Source organism: Schistocerca cancellata, chromosome 6, assembly GCF_023864275.1.
Source record: "Schistocerca cancellata isolate TAMUIC-IGC-003103 chromosome 6, iqSchCanc2.1, whole genome shotgun sequence".
Lineage (NCBI taxonomy): Eukaryota > Metazoa > Arthropoda > Insecta > Orthoptera > Acrididae > Schistocerca > Schistocerca cancellata.
Genome location: NC_064631.1, coordinates 565,017,851 through 565,024,875, shown reverse-complemented (window position 1 = coordinate 565,024,875; position 7,025 = coordinate 565,017,851).

Below are 7,025 nucleotides of genomic sequence, written 5' to 3'. Positions count from 1 at the left end.
ACTATAATAGAAAACGTAAACGAAGGTTCGATCATACGGAATAGGATCTAAAATTTTTAAATATCTCGAAAACGTTTTGTACTGGAAAACATTACTTTGCTCGGGATGGCGAGACTTCATCACGGACGAATGTCATTTTAGAAGTGCCCAAATTAAGTGTTGTGTGGTCGCGGCTGTTCTCCATGTACTGAGCTGCTTGTCGAATATGTTGGCCATAAATCAGAGACAGTTTGCTGATGACGATTTACCTATAGGAAAGTGTCTTGTTTCAATGTTTAACTATTCCCAATGACCTGTACAAAATTTCTGTTTGGTATAATGAATAGCAACTTGCAATACGTATAAATAAGTATAAGTTAATATATATGTGTATTGAAAACATACATAGTTGTGCCAATCCATGAAGAATGGAATATTTACAAATACCTCCTTTGTGTTGTCCGCCTCTGAAAGAAGCTGTCTTGCACTGCGCACACAGCTCAGTGCCCTACAGCATTTAAGAAAAATCTTGAAACACTTGCTGTAATCAGTTTCATTACTTTTCCCTAAATAATTATCTCTCTGTAGCGGAGCGTGCGCTGATTCGAAATATTCTGGTACAATAACATTGCTCGCCGGAGTGATGTACGAACGTGAGATTTTTGGCTTTCGCGGGAAAGCGTTCTACCGACTGAGCTGTCTTGCTTTCCTTCCAATAAGACTCTCGACTCGATCCCGTAGCCCTAGGAAAGAAAGAGATACCGGCGGGGATGCTGAGAATCGTATGGGCAGCTCAGAAGATTTTGGCAGTGGACGAGAAAAACAAAATTCCAGTCAAAAGGAGAACTTCTCAATCGAAATACAGTTCAGAAGACATTCTATTATCAGGCTTGCACTTCTATCCAAAAATTAAAAATAACGCAATTCTCTTGCTCCTAGCCAGTTATACTTACTTCTGAATTAGCTCGAGAACTGAAACTGGCACCAGAAATTACTGGTGGGGCACGACTGCAACACACGAAATACAATCACTTTGCCCGATTTTTCACCACTGTACTACCTTACCGGCCGGTGCTACGGAACAGAATGACACTCATAGTACTGGAAAGGATATAAAAACGGTAGTGTGGCACAGTGAATGTACGCTTAGTGAAAATCTTTTCTCTCACAATCTGCGCAAGAAGATTACTTCAGTTAAAATGTAGAGGAGGGTCTTGTTTCTTATAAAAGAGGAACTCCACTGTTTTGAAACAGTTTTAGAAGAGAAGTGTCTAAGAACAGGATCAGTTTTCATTTCAGAAGACGAGCGTTCTTTTCTTTTAAAAGTGGAATTTTGGTTGTTATGAAAGAGTAATCTTCCTTGCCATACAAGAGGAGTTTCATTTGCATTGTAAGAGGAGTCCTATTTATTTTGAAAAAGGTATCATGTTTGCTTTTAAAAACGAGTGTTTCCTCAAAGTGGAACCTTGGTTGTTAGGTCATGCTGAAGAGGAGTATCATAAACGTCCAGGCGTATTACATAAGGCAGCGTCCTAACTGACTGACTCATCATCGCTCACCCAATACACAAACAATAGAAACTTGATGTTTGAAGAGGATGTTCATGCTCGAAAGGTGTGAAAAGGTTTTTGAAAATATTGGCTGGAGCAAAAGTCACTAGACAGCGGGCGTTGGTTTAAACAAAAGATTGAATTCATGTTTCAATACAAATAAAACTTATTTTTTATGTTCAAGCTGTTTTCCGTCTTCATTAATAAATCTTTGAACTCTTTTTGGAACACTGTTACATACCCTATGTCAAAGTGCGGTATCACTGTTCAAATCATGAATTGCGTCGTGTATGTAGTCTTTTAGTTCAGCAACGGTCTGTGGCTTTTGAGAATAAACAAACTCCTTGACAACACCCTATAGGAAAAAATCCATGGGCGTTTTATCTGGTGATCTTGGATGCGTGTCAATATTGGCCTTTCGACCAATCGTTTTCCTTTGGAAAGTTTCATTTAAATAATCGCGGACGGTAGTGGCATAATTTGGAGCACATCGTGTTGAAAGTAAGTTTCTTGAAAGCTTACAGCACACGTCATAAGTCCTGGTACCATGTAATTCTGAAGCATATCCAAATAGTTAATCTTCCGTCAGTGTTCCTTTAGAAAATATGGTGCAAATACACCACATGATGATATTGCCTCCCAAACACTCACACCAGGTTCACTTAGGAGTTGTTCTAACTAAAGATTTTGATTTTCAGTATATTAGTAAGTGCAGTGATGTCTGTTAACTTGTCCGCTTAACTTAAAATTGGCCTCGTCAGCTTGAATAGGTTAGGATCATGTTCCTCTTGATCAAGCACCAATTCACAAAACTGAAGACGTTGATGTGGATCACCTTCAAGTACTCCATTTCGTAAAAGTAGAATGTAAACTTTAATGTTCTATTTGTGTCCCATCTTCACAGTGACGTTCCTGAAAAATCGTTGCTAATCGTCTGGTTGATTTTCGCTGACTTTGGGTCACAGCTAAACATACCAGCAGTTAATTTTCCTCAGTTGCGACTGACCTTAGTGTATGGATACCGAATGCATGTTCTTCAAATCTGTCTCGTATGTCGTCCACTGTTTGTCTAGACGGTGGTTTTGATCTAAAGTGTGTTCCCCACCAGCAGCACCACTTTTATTAAATGTATTTAACGCGAAAATCCTTTCCTCTTTAGTTAACATAGTGACAGTTTGGAAAACAGGAGCTGTAAGTATGACTCACAGATCGCGCTTTCAACAATTCACTAGTGTGATTATTGTGTTTGTTTTGTTTGTCATTGCATTGTATACCAACTTGAAAAGCGTAATTATCGTCATTGGTAATAAAAACTGGTTAAAACTACTTACTGTACTAGCTCTTGCTGACACTTTTGTTTTCTTGTAACCAACTGTCAAGTGAATTTTGGGCCTCCTTGTACGTCGCCTTTAAGGCAATGTTGAAGCTAGACATATGAAAATTTGTATTTGCTTTGCAGTCACAAATGAAAACACACATGTTTCAACATTTTTGGAAATTAAACCCCGAAGTGCGTGAAACATTGGATGAAATTTTTTTGAATATAAATCGTTGCTAAAGAAATACTAGAGTATATTTAAAATTATATCTACGAAAACATATTAGATTTCTCGGTCGCAAATAAAAAAACACATGTTTCAGTGTTTTTCGAAATTCAACCCCTTAGGGGATGCAATATTTGATGTAATTATTTCATTCTCAAAAAATTTTCAAACTAAATCTTTCAACACTGGTGTTTCGCTTCTAGCCCGAAAATGAAAGAAAATATAAGAACAGGAAAAACAGTCTTGTGTGCGACCAAGGTAGTCGTGGAGTGGAGTGATATGGAGAAAATGTGTGTCACTGTTTCGTAAATTCAACATCTCCTGGTGTGAAATAGAGCCACACTCATTTACAGACTTATCATCGCCCAGACAAAACCACTAAGGCTAGAAACATGAAATCTGGAGAGGGTGTGGATCTTATACTGTAGGCATCAGTCAAGGAGGGACTGTTTGACATTCCACTCCAAATGGTTTGAAGTAGGGGATGAAAAATTTTTCCAAAAATTTCACTACTAAGGCCACTTTGGAGGTAGAAGTACGAAAACTGGTACTTGGTTTCTCTTTTAGAAATATAAAAAAAACACTTGTTTAATTTTTTTTTGTAAATGCGACCCCCAAGGGAATGAAATAGCGGACAAAAATTTATAAGACAATAGTTCGCTATATTAAAAAAAAATTTGAGCTATGTCTACGAAAATTGGTACTTCTCTTCAAGGTTGGATGTGAAGAATTATGTGTTAGGGGATGGAAGTTTCTGTGGAAATATCTCTACAAGAACGAAAAAGTCGTTATTAACAAAAGCTCCAGCTACCAGAACAGCTTTTTGGTCAGAAAAATTCAGAAAAGGCCATGCTTCCACGGCGTAAATTAGCATGAAAAGTTTAGATTGTGTTGCAGTTTGTTAACAACATAAAAATTAAAGAAAAATAACAACAACAAAATCAGTGCAGACCATACATTCTACGCGAGCGAATCAACGGCCGCTAAGCAGGTGGGATATATCTATAATAAACATACAAAGTAGGTAGAGTACTTTCCCATGAGAGTCTAAGGTCCCAGATTCGAGTCGCCGTATGGCACACAGTTTCAATCTGCCACGAAGTTTCAGTAAAACAAATACAGCATCTTCATCCAGTGGTGCTTCTTTCTCAATACAACAAGCCAGCCACTTCCTTCCACCTCTCTTGTGTTGTATCAAGTTCCCCTTTCTCTACCCATTCCTCCCTTATTTTTTGTCCATTGCTGTCTGTGCCCTACGTATAAATCAAGCTGACTGTAAGCTGTCTCCATTTCTTCATTATTTTGAAGAAAGTCATGATTACTGCGAAGAGTTGCTAATAAAATTTCTGTATTTAACAACCAGTTTCCGTCCACAGAGAATGTATACCAGTAGAAAGAAATATATCAGGCATTACAATATTAAACTGCCACAATCCTGGTAACTGATGTAAATTTTAACAAAACCGCACATGCATCAAAATGTCAGATGTTCACGTTAAAACATTTACAACATAAATTAGTCTTTATGAAGACATCGGCGTTGGATAGCAAAATCCATGAATTCATCACTGAAAGTAAAAGTGCGACGCACAGAACAATATAACCATGAACAAGCATATAATGAAAACCATACATAAATCGCATTTCTTAAGAGTTACCTGTTGATGGAAACGACATCGTCAATCACAAACTGCCAGACAGTTCAAGTACCCATGCTACAGCAACAGTCAGCACTAGCGCTAGAAACGGTGGCATTCTACATACTGCCGACTGCACAGCTGATCATTGTTTGCCTAATGTAAGACAAATAAAAACTCTTACAAAACAGCAGACAAATATGCTGAAAAAAACCATGTTGCATAGAGCGTGCAACTAATATAAGTTCATAGATGTTACATAATTTTAACTCCGATATAGACAGACTGGGCCCCAGAATGAACTACATCAACAGAAAATATGATTGAACGAGTTTTCAAGTCTAATCACGTTCCAAATGTTATGAAGAAAGGTAACATGGCGACAAAAATACTGCAGCCATTTTTGCGGACGTTTTAAAATAACTAAAAAAAGACACAGTAGTCTTTAAACATAACTGTCAGAATATGATGTGGAAGAAATAGATGGATGATACGATATTAATCTAAAATTAAGAGCATTCGTATGAATGTCTCTATGGGAACCATTAGAGGTCTGGATAATGTCTTTGAAATTTTACATTAAATTCTTTCACTTCTGAGCAACAATTCTAGGTTGTTCTCCATACTTGAAAGAGAATAGTTCTCATTTTTCAGGTGCAGAGACAATGAGAACTGCTTGTCATTACTTTTGCAAATATGCTCTTTGTATCAGATAAGTGTCTTACGTCAAGTCGGTTCTATAAAGATCTAGTCACAATCACTAAAATCAGCTCTGTATACTCCCAACTAACGATGGTATTGTTAATATGAAAAGCTTCTACAAAATTAGTATTATGAAAAAGGCATTCATTTTTGTCGGACACCTTCCTTAGATATGGAAGTATAACAAACTAGTTTTTCTATTTTACTCTCTACATTTATAGCGTAAATTCCGTTCGTTTTAGATTTCCATTAACCTGTATTTTTCTGTTAAATAACCTGTCTGCTATCATATTTGTATCCATCACGTTTCGTTGTATATACACTCCTGGAAATTGAAATAAGAACACCGTGAATTCATTGTCCCAGGAAGGGGAAACTTTATTGCCGGCCGTGGTGGCCAAGCGGTTAAAGGCGCTACAGTCTGGAACCGCGCGACCGCTACGGACGCAGGTTCGAATCCTGCCTCGGGCATGGATGTGTGTGATGTCCTTAGGTTAGTTAGGTTTAAGTAGTTCTAAGTTCTAGGGGACTGATGACCTTAGAAGTTAAGTCCCATAGTGCTCAGAGCCATTTGGAAACTTTATTGACACATTCCTGGGGTCAGATACATCACATGATCACACTGACAGAACCACAGGCACATAGACACAGGCAACAGAGCATGCACAATGTCGGCACTAGTACAGTGTATATCCACCTTTCGCAGCAATGCAGGCTGCTATTCTCCCATGGAGACGATCGTAGAGATGCTGGATGTAGTCCTGTGGAACGGCTTGCCATGCCATTTCCACCTGGCGCCTCAGTTGGACCAGCGTTCGTGCTGGACGTGCAGACCGCGTGAGACGACGCTTCATCCAGTCCCAAACATGCTCAATGGGGGACAGATCCGGAGATCTTCCTGGCCAGGGTAGTTGACTTACACCTTCTAGAGCACGTTGGGTGGCACGGGATACATGCGGACGTGCACTGTCCTGTTGGAACAGCAAGTTTCCTTGCCGGTCTAGGAATGGTAGAACGATGGGTTCGATGACGGTTTGGATGTACCGTGCACTATTCAGTGTCCCCTCGACGATCACCAGTGGTGTACGGCCAGTGTAGGAGATCGCTCCCCACACCATGATGCCGGGTGTTGGCCCTGTGTGCCTCGGTCGTATGCAGTCCTGATTGTGGCGCTCACCTGCACGGCGCCAAACACGCATACGACCATCATTGGCACCAAGGCAGAAGCGACTCTCATCGCTGAAGACGACACGTCTCCATTCGCCCCTCCATTCACGCCTGTCGCGACACAACTGGAGGCGGGCTGCACGATGTTGGGGCGTGAGCGGAAGACGGCCTAACGGTGTGCGGGACCGTAGCCCAGCTTCATGGAGACGGTTGCGAATGGTCCTCGCCGATACCCCAGGAGCAACAGTGTCCCTAATTTGCTGGGAAGTGGCGGTGCGGTCCCCTACGGCACTCCGTAGGATCCTACGGTCTTGGCGTGCATCCGTGCGTCGCTGCGGTCCGGTCCCAGGTCGACGGGCACGTGCACCTTCCGCCGACCACTGGCGACAACATCGATGTACTGTGGAGACCTCACGCCCCACGTGTTGAGCAATTCGGCGGTACGT